Genomic DNA, 13,825 nt, shown 5'->3' on the forward strand with positions numbered 1-13,825 from the left:
TGAATGTTATGAAGTATGCTAAAATTGCATCATCAATTTGAAAATTCACAAATATCTTGGTATGTACCTCACATGAATACAATGGGTGATCTGTCATACTCTGGCATTGAATCTCACTGAAGTGAAAAAATTTAGTCAAATGACATTACTTTTTGCACCCACAGCTTGAGATGAATATATGGAAACTGATTCTGTATTCAGCCACTTTTAATTCTCACTGACACACCTATAAGATGTATTTTGTTTTCTTTATTTCTTTATTAAGAGAAACATTATTTTCTACTAAAGCATCACATGAAATTTTGCTACTTTGTGAACAATATTTTACACCAATGGCTATTTTAATGTTGGAATATTGTATCCTATAAAGAAATATAGTAACAAGGGGGCTTGAAAAGGAGTTAAAAGTCATGTCTGTATATGACATACCCAAATTACATTACCAGGTTCAGACGAGAAGGTAATTTTTTCAAACTATGAATAATATCTATCAAGCAATTTGAAATATAAAATATTAGAGTTTTGGATGATTTCATAAGTAAACTATTTCATGTTTTCAGAAAATTGAGGCCCAGATGAATTAAATAATCTATAAAAACTTGTGCTCTCTCCAGGACTAAAACCTTGATTTAATCCAACCCTAGCTTTCCACTCACAATTTGCTTCTAAACATATTGAAAATAGAAAGTAAATACAAATACATAAAATCCTGTCAACATATAATTCTGAATATAAACATTTTTCTTCCATGTGTCTTCCACAATGACTAAGTAGAATTTCCTGGCCTTTTGTCTTTAGGCTCACATTTATCCATCTTTTTATCATACACTATGCTAGGAAACCTATTTTTAAAATAAAAGACTTTATTTTTAGAACAGTTTTAGATTTACAGAAAAAATTGAGAAGATAGTACAGACAGCCTCCATATACCCTCACACTTAGTCTCCCCTATTATGAACATCTTACACTAGTATGGTACATTTCTTATAGTTAAGGAACCAATATTTATACATTATTATTAACTAAAATGCATAGTTCATTCAAATTTCTTTAGTTTTTACCAATGTTCTTTTTCTATTTCAGGACTATCCAAGATACCACATTACATTTAGTTGTTATGACTCCTTGGGCTCCTCTTGGCTGTGACAGTTTCCTCGTTTCTGATGACTTTTACAGTTTTGAGGTGTACTGGTCAGGTATTATAGAATGTCCCTCAACTGGGGCTTGTCTGATATTTTTCTCATGATTAGACTGGGGTTATGAGTTTGGGGGAGAAAGATCAGAGAGGTAAAATGACATTTTCATCATATCTTATTGAGAGTACTTGCTATCAATATGATTTTTGATGGTCGGTACTGACTGTAATCACTTGGCTGAGGTAGTGCTTGTCAGAATTCTCTACTTTAAAGTTACACTTTTTTCCCCTTTCTATACTATCCTTTTTGGAAGGAAGTCACTATGCACAGCCCACACTTAAGAAGTAGAGAGTTAAGTTCCCCTTCCTTTAGGATGAAGTATTTATGGAAATAATTTAGAATTCTCCTGCATGAGATATTTTTCTCTTCTCCCCCACTTACTAATTTAATAATTTATTTATTACGTATGGACTCATGGATATTCATTCTATAGTCTGGGTTATTTTGTTGCTCAAACTGCTTCAGATCTTACTATTGGGAACATTTTGAGTTGGCTCTTGTGCACCTTTGACATTCTCCCAGCGAGCGTTTTTTGTCTGTTTTTCCTTTGATACTTCCTCACTCCTTGGCACTATAAAATGCTCCAGGCTCATCTTGTCATTTTCCTACCACAGTCTTAGAGTCAGCCAGTTCTCCAAGGATCTCTGGTTCCTTTTCTTGGAGAATGGTATTAGAAACCAAGATCTGGGTGTTAGTTGAACCCAGAGGCCTACTTGAAATCAGGGATTCAGTGTATTTTGTCCTGCCATAATGATATTTGTGAAGAATGCAAATATATTATCAAAGATAATCATTAGTGACTTTTGATAATATGTTGCTCTACCCAAATTGATTATTTTCCCTTATATTCTCTGAGCTGAGAGAAGATACTTGCTATTATGTTTTATATGGAAGCTGTTTACTGTACGTATCAGAAGCAGTATTGTGATTTCCAGTGATTTACTCCACTTTTGTCTCGTTAACAAACCTTTGCTGACTTGGGTTACTCAAATTTCCCTTCACTTCCAGGCCCCAGAGACTTGATAAAAAGAATATACAGAAAGGTCAAATAGCCTCTTACCAGAGTTCAGGCCCTTAACTCTACTCAACTGAAGCTAATCACCAATTTTTTAGCTCTTATTTCTTCTTCTAGATATTCCAGAATATTTTCATCTGCAAAAATATGCATTTTCAGACTTTTGTGAAATTGATTGCCATCATAAAGATTTTAAGAAAGAACAAAATAATTTTCTAGGAGAAGAAAGAAAGGCTGGAAAAATGGCACACCATGCTTTGAGTCTAAGTGGAGGTTGTCATCTCTGCCAATATTAGAAACATAGAGCTTTCTGCTCCCAGGTGTAAGGCACAGAAATTCTCTCTATAGTGCTAGATTATGGATTTTCTCCGAAGAGATTTCTTGTTTGGAGAATGAAAATAACAAAACTAATCTCTGAAGAGGGCACACTATTGATTTTCATAATACTGGAGCTACAAATATTTTCATCTTTACTATAAAAAGGTGAATAGTATTCAATGTTAAAACATTTATTCATCGTTTATGTGAAATTATTTATGTATATAATCTACTCAGTGTATTATCTGGGCCTTTCATGCCTTTTTACATACTAAATTTGTTCATCAGGACTTAAATCAAAAGAGAAGATAGCTACAAAAAAAAGTTTCAACACAGATATGTCAGTTTTGTTCTTTTTAGCCAAGGACTTGTAGGGAGGACACTAAAATTAAATTCTACTTTAAGTAATTTATAATTGATATTATTATTTTCAGATGGTATTTTCTATATGCCAATTTAAATGTTACAGGCTATTTAAATATAGCAGAAGACTAACTTCATTTTCAAGGATATTGGTCCCTAAAAAGAGATAATATCCATAGTGTTAGCACTGACTTCTTTGTATGTATATATGTATGTATGTATATCTACCTATTTATCCACTTATCATCAATGAACTACTACATATACTATTAGAAAAAATATAGGCACATGCATTCCAAATTGGACTTTGTTTAATATTCCCCAAAATACAACGACCAGGATATTTTCAGTAATCCTGATGGTGTCACAGGCCACAGTTACCTAATAGGATAAATTAATATTTTCAGAATATTTTTTCAAAATGAATTTTGAGATATAGTGTAGCCCAGTTCTGATGTCGTCAATATTTACTAGATTATCCTTAGCCAGTAATGAACTATAATTTTACCTTAGTATCCTCAATTCTGATATCAGAGAATCAATCTAGGTGATGTTTGCATCCCTTATGGCACCAGCATTCTATGATCAATTTTTGACTCTTTGATTCTATTATTTTCATGAATATAATCAACAAACTAGAAAAACGATTCTTTAGTAAATAATTCTGCCATGTCCTTTCCCACAGAAGTTTTCTTCACAAATGGGCACAAGCAAGCATGCCCAAGAATAAGAACCAACTGCAAAATCATGGCTTTCAAGTGAAAGGTTTAGGTTTTTCCCTCAGTGCATGCAACAACTTAGGAAACAGTTATCATCTTTGCCAGGAAAAATGATTCTCTCCTCTGCCTAACTTTATTCCATTTATGTATTCTGGGAATAGGGTTCCTTAATATTTTAGAAGCAATCAATAGCAAATGATATCTCTCAGCTACTCTACTCATGAGAGCTAACTTTATCTTCATTTTATGCAGAGTCAGTGTTCTATTTAACTTTAAATTATTTATTATGTACCATTTGGGATATAGAGGAAGCCATGTTTTGGAAAATGAGGGTTATGTAAAATAAATTAATTCCGAATTATTATTCATGTATGTCTCATACACGTCTTGGATTTACTTTGAAGTATGACTGAACAGCAAACAAGAACAAAGTTTTTCTTCTGGAATAAATTTCTAAGCAGATGTTTGAACCTAAGAGACTGAACATGACTACACTAGCCTCTGTTGCTTGTGGATGCACCTGCAATCCAAGGACTATTTTTGTGTTTGATCAGGGTAGAACAGACATTGAGTATATTCTGATCATGATCATGAAAACCTAACATGGTGCTCAGAGCACAGTAGACACTTAAAACATTCTTGTTGAGGGAATAAATGCACACAAAATGAACAAATGATTTGATCACTCCATTCACCCCCCTTAATTAGGAATTTCTTAGTAATGTTACCACTCTCGATAGATGGAAAAGACATATTAATTATCTATATGAAATCCAAAGTTTCATTACTGCGATTGCTATTTTATTTGGTAGTATCCATGTTGTTAACTAACTGGCAAATTTCTTTGAACTTCTTCAAGGCAAGGTGCTATGTAGTCATAAGCTTTAATTATGAAACTATCTCTTTAGCAAAACAGACTATTAATTTTCTTAGAATTTCTCTGAAATTCTCTATAAAATTCCCCCTAGAACTTTCCTTCTATATTCTATAAATGTTATAGAAATAATAAAGTTATAGAAATAATGTATAACAGAGGAAGTCATAATTAGGACCCTACTTTTTCTGAATCACTCATGGATTGAATAGCCTGTAAGCTATTTGCTGCAAGCAAAAAGTCCTCTTTTTCAAAAAATGGGAGAATTTGGTTTTCAGCTACAAAATAACCATGGGTTAAAAAAACAGCAAACCTCTTCAAGCTTCCCCAAATATTAATGTACATAATTGAGAAATCAGCATTAATACAATACTATTATCTAAACTAGAGACTTGATTTCACTAGTTTTTCCTCTAATGTCCTTTCATAGGCTCGCTCCCATCATAGTCAGAATTGAGCACAAAAGTTCGGCACAAAAGTTTTTAATCACTTAGCCCTGCTTACTTTTCCTGTTCCATTCTTCCACTCTCTCTTCTTTGTCCTTTATATTCTGGTAGTACACATGCTTTTTCCTTAAATGTATTATCTGCTTTATGCTTACATAAGTTGGTTAATGCAGAAATACTCTTCCTATCTTTCCTCACCTGTTATATGCTCACTCAGACTTGGGCTTAATTCCAGCATCATTTCCTCCCAGAAACTTCTTCAAGTCCTTAGATAGGGCAAGTATCTTAACTGCTGTGCTCTAGTAACGCTCAGGCCATGTGTCAAACGTAGCAATTACCATATTCTATTAAAATAATCTGTTCATGTGTCTACTTTCCTGACCAGACTGGGACCTCCCTTAGGGCAAAGGACACGTTCCTATTCTTCATCTTTATAACCTTGGTGCCCATTGAAGGCATTCTGCAAGTATTGATACAATTAAGGAAAGAGAAAATAGAATTTCAAATCTACTTTCTGATCATTAAACCATACCATTCCCATTATGCTATTTTTATCTCCTGTCAGTAAGATTATATTAGATGATTTGTTAAATAATAGAAAATTATCATTGAAATAATTACAGAAGTTGTACAATGTTTTGCTGCTTGTTATACTAGCTTTCCATCTGTTTATAAGCAGCAGTCACCCATTCTGTTCAGTAGGAATAACTACATTTGAGGTACTTGTGAATATAAGCAGAGATTAGGGTCTGAGTCATTCATTTTCAATCCATGTAACTTTGACCAGATCTCTTATTCATCTTTATAGTTGCTGGAACTGAAGATCCATCCTGAGTATCAAATGAAGTAAATAATGGGAAAATCCAATAGAAACTATAGAGTTTTTCATTTGTAGAAGAGGTTATTGCCATTTATATTATTCATACTCATATCACTCATATAGTGATATTGAATAATGGTTTATTTCAGCTAAAGTGTAGATACTTGTTATAATACACCATTTTCTCCAGAAAATAAATACTATGCAAATGTCTCTTTCTAGAGAAAAATCAGTCTCTTTTAGGGCAGTGTTGTGAGAATCCTAAAAGACTTTATTTTTGTCCTGTTTTGCTTTATTTTTTTGGCAGGGTCAGACACATTCTCTGTGGAGATTCGCTGACAGAAAAGATCCTGCAGATGAAATTACCATAGAATGACAGGGTTCCTTCTAGACAGCCAACCACTTCTTATAAGTTATATAATACCGTCCTTTAGGGACCCCGAATGCTAAGAACATTATGATTTTATCTGTACTAACATAAATCAAACGAATTGAAATGACCAGAAGAATAATGATACAATGTCACCGATCATATTGAATACATTAGTCTAAATAAATGTGATAATAGTTAAAATGACTTGAACACACATTACGGTAAACACTTCGTGTCATTTCATTTTAAGCACACGTTAACCTTTGAGAAATTTCTATTACCCTCCTTTTATATATGTGAAAACTAAGGCTTAGAGAGATCAGGTAATTTGACTAAAGTCATACATATTGTAAATAGTGGTGGTGCCAGGATTTGATTCTGTCTCCTGAGTCCATGTTCTCAAAGTCTGTGTTTTTGAGCTCTGTTGGATCACAAGTTCAAATTCTCCCAATGATCTGTACATTTCTTTACTGGATGTGAGGGTTGGGGAGGGTGCTTTATTCTTGAATATCTATTAAAGTGTGTAAATTACTTTCTTTTGGGCAGCTTCCTGACGTTTTGTTGACACTGAACTAAAACACATTTATTTTGCATGTGATTACTGTGTTAACGTGAAACTACCTGAAGACCTGTTTCCTTTGTTCCCTCACAATTTTAATGTACATCTGCACCTCTAGCCTAAAAGATCATAAATATTGAGTCCTCCTAAGTTGTACCCAGCTGAAAAATATATACTTTATGAGGATGATAACATTATTTAACAACACTGTATTCCCAATGATGTGTCCCATGTGACTATAAATTTAATCCCTATACCGTAATAGATGCATAATATTATAAAAGTTGTCTTCCTTAGACGTTTCTAAACAGTGCCCTTGATTTATTGACAACTTCATGAAAAGAAAATTCATGTCCTGAATTATTCAATGACTTAAACATTAACCTATAACTGAAACATGAACAAAGTCTATGTTAAAAAGCTATGATTATATAATTAAGTATCAATCAATAAGGAGTCTAATTCAACGAAAGACAGAAATGGAACATTTGTAGGCTCTGAAAATTCTCTAGTGAACCATTTAGCAACTAGAACACAAAGATATTGTAGATTCATAGTGGAAATTCACAGGGAGAGGACAGTAGAAAAATAAAATTAAAAAGTGAACTTATATAATATTTTTCATAGTTACCATTGCACAGAACATATGTATTTTTCATATTGCATTGTTATCACAATTAATCTAATGGATATGTAAATGCCATCTTTTATCATTATTCATCTGTTCCTCTTTCCAAGTGATGATTAATCCTCTTCTCTTAAAGCAACATATAATTGTATACATCTGATATCAATGTTCTCTTACAAAGGAAGAAAAATAATAAAAATATACATACCTCCTATGAGGTTTGGTAACAGTTGAAGGTAGGAGAATAAGAGTCTATTCTACGTTTTTTTTTTTTTTAAATAAATTTTGGGACTCCCCTGGTGGTCCAATGGTAAAGAATTCGCCTTCCAATGCAGGGGACGTGGGTTCGATCCCTGGTCAGGGAACTAAGATCCCACATTCCACAGGGCAACTAAGCCCACGTGCCACAACTACTGAGCCAGGACACCTCAACTAGAGAGCTGGCATGACGCAAACTACATGCCACAACTAGAGAAGAGAAACTAGAGGCCACACACTCTAGAGCCCACATACCACAACTAGAGAAGAGAAAACCCACATGCCACAACTAGAGAGGAGCCCACATGCCGCAACAAAAGATCCCGCATGCCTCAACAAAGATCCTGTGTGCTGCAACTAAGACCCAACACAGCCAAAAAAATAAACTTTAAAAAATCAATTTCAAATTTGTGAAATTAATTTTATTTACAGAAAGGGTAGTGGTGCTATGTCTACTGAGATGAATGTGACCCCACAGACTATTACTAATACTCCCCTTCTGAGTTAGATTTTAATTGTTTCTGGAGAGTGGGTGACTTATAAAACACTTCAAATAGGGGAGAACCCAGAACTAACCAAAGCTGAACTTGGGCCCAGACCAGCAAGGGGAAAGGAAAGGGTTTTATGGTAGGTCAGGGAGGCCAAACAACAGCCTTCTGTGTATTTAGCTCAAAGCACTCTGACCATTATGTAGACAGCCCATCAAGATAGTTTTGCTAATTAGATATTAATTAGAATTTAATCTTACTATAGGGCTAATTATCTAGCTAATTTTCAGAAATAAGATATTGACAAAAGGCATAACTCATTCAAAAGATTAGCTTCATACTTCATCTATTAAGAAGCTTCCTCTCTTTTTGTTAAGAACTTTTTTTTTTTTTGAAGTATAAATGCCTGAGACAGCACAGTGTCCTAGAAAGTGTTTGTCATAGGAGTCAAGAGGCCAGGATTCTGCTTCTTCCTAATTAGCTTCATGGCCTTGGGCAAGCCACTTCACCCTTTGGGCCTCAGTTTATTCATTATGATCAAATGATGGACAGAGGAGCATTACTTCTAACACTAACATTTTATAGGCCTTTATCACTCTTTTCTGCATTTGATGGTTATTTTCAAATATTATGTCCTTATAGCAAATATTATAGCAATGCCTTTGTAATATTAAATCAGATGCCATATATATAAATATATATATATACTTAAGATTAAATAAATCAGTATAAATGTTAAATGACAGAGGAAAGTTTTATAATTCATTCAAATTCCTAAGGGCATATGGTTTGAAGAGCATGGTAAACAACTCTTCTCTATTTCTATGGTTGACAGAGAACAAATATGCCCAGTCCCTAGGAAGACATAAATAGGTCTCCTACCAAAAAAAATGCACTGAATTCAAGGTCATACAAGTAAGGAAAATTATTCATTTTATCAGCGGAAGCTGAGGATTACCTTTTACTGGGAGTCAGCAATTTAGAACCTATGAGTTTTCAGCAGTATCAGAAGACACAGCTGAAGGACAGGATAGAAAACTATCAATCTAGAATGTCTGAGACTCTCCAGAAGCCACTGGGACAGACTAGATAACGTCTTGACAAAACGGATGAATTGGCTCTACGTGTCCTATAACTGCGTGTGGGTTTGCTGAAACTGGCAGATATATAGCTTCAATCTTCTTCATCCTTTCAGTTGTTGATATGATTCCAGCTGTGTGAAACTCATCCATAAATATTTCTGTATCTTCTTGTATTTGCATATCTAGAATGCAACTGCTGGGATACCAAATACTGTAAATGACTGCCCCATGAATTTCTGTGTGCACTTGAAGTCTACTGAAATGAAATACTTCACAGTAAATTTCAAACAGAAATTAAGTCTAGTACTCAAAACCATTACATATTACTAGTAAGAAAGAAGTCATAATACAAGACAGCACAAAGGGCACTACTTCTAAAGGAAATCTCTGTTTTATGGAAAAAAACCCCAAAAAACTCAGTGTTTTGGCTGACTTTTAAAATGATTTTCAGTGCTAATTATATACTAGGATCTAGTTTACCCTAGCCTATAAGTTTCCTTTTATTGTTGATTTCCTAATTATTCTCATCATTATATTTGAGAAACTTGAGAGTAAACCAGAATCAACTGAGATAAGTTAGAGTTAGAAAGAAAGGACAAGGGATAAACACAGTGGCAGGTGAGACCTAGGAGAACACAGATAGAGGCAGCCAGTAAGAGCGGTGTATGTAATCAAGAAAGAGGTTAAGATTAATTAATTAAAGCACAGTAATTGCAAGAGAGTTCACTGTAACAAAACAGTGACCACTAGCACACATTGACAAGCAGTCATTTTCAGGATCCCCATATTTGTAACTCACTTGATCCAAGCCAGTCCCAGAACATGGCCAGTCTAGAGGTGAATGTCAATAGAACATAGGTTAACGTGGGTAGTTGTGAGAAAGCCAGATACTAGATCATAAGGGAAAACCATCTTAACTTATTATAGGGTTCTAAACTTATGGAGAATTTCCTTTGGGTAGAACTTCTAGATATTTAGAGTACAATGTGAGAAAACCTAATGATCATTAATTATCCTTTAATTATAGTGTGCCAATAGTAGAGTGGTATGTACTGTACATTTTTTATTAAATTTTTGAAAATCAGTACTCTTTTAGTGGCATAGACAAAAGCTTTGTAAAAATCAGGTGTGTTGGTTAATTTTATATGTTGACTGGGCCACTGGATGCCAAGATATTTGGTCAAACATTATTCTGGGTGTTTCTGTGAGGGTGTTTTCGGATGAGCTTAACATTTAAATAGATAGGCTAAATAAAGGCAGATTTCCCTCCCTAGCATGGGTGTTCTCCATCTAATTCATTGAAAGCCTGAAGAGAACAAAAGTCTGACCTTCCCCCAAGTAAGAGACCTTCCCCCAAGTAAGAGACCTTCCCTCCTGTCTGATTGCCTTCGAGTTAGGACATCATTTCTTTCTGCCTTCAGACTCACACTGAAATGGGTGTCCAGAGGGCTGACCTTTGGACTAGAACTACACTATTGGCTCTCCTGGTTTCCAGGCTTTTGGGATCAGACTGGAACTACACCATCAGCTCTCCCGGGTCTCCAGCTTACTGCAGATCTTGGAACTTGTCAGCCTCCATAATCATGTAAGCCAATTCCTTATAATAAATTTCTTTCTCTTTATATATAATTCTATTGGTTTTGTTTCTCTGGAGAACCTTAATACACAGGGTGCTGTGTTAACCAGAATACAATGGTCTTGTTAGTTAATTGTGTGCTAATTTTAAGAAAAGATAAAAGTTATAAACAATTATTGGAAATATAATGGTCCCTTGGCTGTGACAGTTTCTCATATTTTTCCATAATTTTGATGACCTTGACAGTTTTGAGGAGTTCTGCTCAGGTATATAATAATACGCTCCCACATTGTAATTTGTCTGACATATTTCTCTTGATAAGACTGGCGTTATGAGTTTAGAGGAGGAAAATGACAGAAGCAAAGCACCATTCTCAACAAAATTTGACTGTTGATACTGACCTTGATCATTTGGCTGAGGTAGTTTTTGTCAGAATTCTCCAATGTAAAGTTACTCTTTTCCCTCCTTTCCACTTTGCCCTCTTTGAAAAGGAGTCACTACATGCAGCCCATACTTAATGAGTGGGAAGTTAATGCTCCCCTCCTTCAGGGTGGAGTATCCACATAATTTGGAGTTTTCTGCATGAAATATTTGTCTCTTTGCCCTCATTTATTTAGTCAGTCATTTATTTATATCAGTTTGGACTCATGGATATTTATTTTATACTTTGGGTAATAATCCAATGCTGCTTTATCTATTTTGCTATTTCATGAAGTTTTTGTTTTGTTTTGTTTTTACTTTTTTATTTTTATTTTATTTTATTGTTTTTGGCCACGCCACGTGGCTTGAAGGATCTTAGTTCCCTGACCAGGGACTGAACACAGGTACCAGCAGTGAAAGTGCCGAGTCCTAACCACTGGACCACCAGGGAACTCTGCTTGTTTTTAACATTTCCTTAATTTTTGGTACTACTACCACATGTTCCAGGCTCATCTTGTATGTTTCCTGCCCCAGTCCTACAATCAGTCACATCACCAAGGAGCTTTTAAATACTATTTTATCTGATATTAATAGTTCTAGTTCCAAGGGATTTTTTGCAGGGAGGCGGGGGGATAAGGCAGAGGCATGGGATTTTATTGGTAACACTTTAATTTTCTATCTTTTAAGTTTCACCTTTTCTGGGTCATTCAGTTTAGGCGTATCTAATGAAAATAACTCATGTAGATTTGTTTTTAATCTAACTGTATAATGACTCTAGTTTACTGAGTGAAACTTATATTAATTTATTTATATGCCTGTGCTTATTTCTATAATTCTAATTTGCTTTTTTATCTATATTTTCTTCTATATTTCATGCCTTTTATTGAATTAAAAGAATTTTCTTTATTTCTTTTCCCCCCACTCCTTGTTTATAGACTAAACTATACTTGAATTTTTTAGTGATTACCCCCAATTTTTAACATGAATGCTTGTCTTAATGCAATCTAAAATTAGTATCTCTCCCATCTTTCTACATAACTAAAGAACATTAACACACTTGATCATTTAAGCTTGATCACCTTTCCACTTTCTATATTATATTGTCTTATATTTAAATTGTACTTACTTCAGAAATTTGGGTTAGATTGGCAAGAATTTTTTTCTTTTAATTATGGTTACTCTAGTAGTGGTTACTAGAGTAACCACTAGTGGTTACTCTAGTATGGTTACTCTAGTTACTCTAGTAGTGACCACCTTGACAATAACAACCACAACTCCATTATTTGAGAAGCCAGTGTAAGTTGGGGAGGGAGGAAAAACTTTAAAGCACACACACACAAATATTATCATGAATATGAAAATCTCATTCAAAAGATGCAAGCAGGGCTTCCCTGGTGGCGCAGTGGTTGAGAGTCCGCCTGCCGATGCGGGGGACGCAGGTTCGTGCCCCGGTCCGGGAAGATCCCACATGCCGCGAAGCGGCTGGGCCCGTGAGCCGTGGCCGCTGAGCCTGCGCGTCCGGAGCCTGTGCTCTGCAACGGGAGGGGCCACAACAGTGAGAGGCCCGCGTACCACAAAAAAAAAAAAAAAAAAAAAGATGCAAGCAGTTTGAAAAATTATTCATCAAATTACTAAAAAATGAAATAAGAGTTTGTTTCCTTAAATGTAATAATCAAAACTTATCCGTTCTACCTTTCTTTATTCTAGTATCTATCATTCTGCTAAAGAAATGAATAGGTGTGATTCTTTTTTTCTTGAAGGGATAGTGTAGCTAAGCTGGGTTTCAAGAGGACTTACACTATTTCTACAGATCTGGAAAATGTTTAGTTCCACAACTTGTGGAAAATGTGCACCTTTGGCAGAGGCAAATTTAAAATTCTTCCCTTTCAACAGGCACAGGCATCTGACAGCTTATTATCAACTCTTTAGAAACAATGAAAGGAATGTGAGAAAAATAAAACTTCTGAAGTGAAAAAAAAAGTATGAGAATTACATGGAGCTACCAACCAGCTATAAATTTTTGGCCTAGCAAACAACTTGATTATTGACTAAGGTTAGCAGAAATGAAAAACATATTTGAAGACTCAAGTCAGGAAGATAAATGTTATACCCATCTGACAGGTAAGCAGTGCTATCTAGTGGAATAGGGGAGCCATGTCTAGAGAGAAAATTGGGTTTATTAAGAGGTGTATAATCCAAATGAGACTTAAAAAGAAGGAATAGAATTGAGAAAATATTCCAACAATTATTTTACAGGCCACTAATTTGCCTCTCATACTGGAAAAGTTTAACTTTTTAAATAAATTAGAAAGTTAATAACAGCAAAAACCAATAAAAATTTTAACAATGCCTTTTGTGGTGAACAGACTTTAAGGGGGACAGACTTTTAGGTGGACAGACGTTAAGACCCATGATCCCTACCTTCTCATAAACACATCTCTGCTAATCCCCTCCCCCTGTGTCTGAGCAGTACCTGTGACTTGCTTCTAACTAAATGGATGCAGAAAGGTAATGGGATATATGTGATTAAGTGTATGAGATTTCACGAGTGTTACATTCATCTTGCCAGTGTCTCTCTCTCTCCATTACTGGCTTGGGAGAAGTAAGCTGCCCTAAATCATACAGCTGAAGGAAATGAAATCTGTCAACAACTTGAGAGAGCTTGGGTGCAGATTTGTCCCCACTTGAGC

Source organism: Delphinapterus leucas, chromosome 8 (genome assembly GCF_059928025.1).
Source record: "Delphinapterus leucas isolate spDelLeu-1000000601 "Yukka" chromosome 8, BTC_Dleu_Yukka2, whole genome shotgun sequence".
NCBI classification, from domain to species: domain Eukaryota; kingdom Metazoa; phylum Chordata; class Mammalia; order Artiodactyla; family Monodontidae; genus Delphinapterus; species Delphinapterus leucas.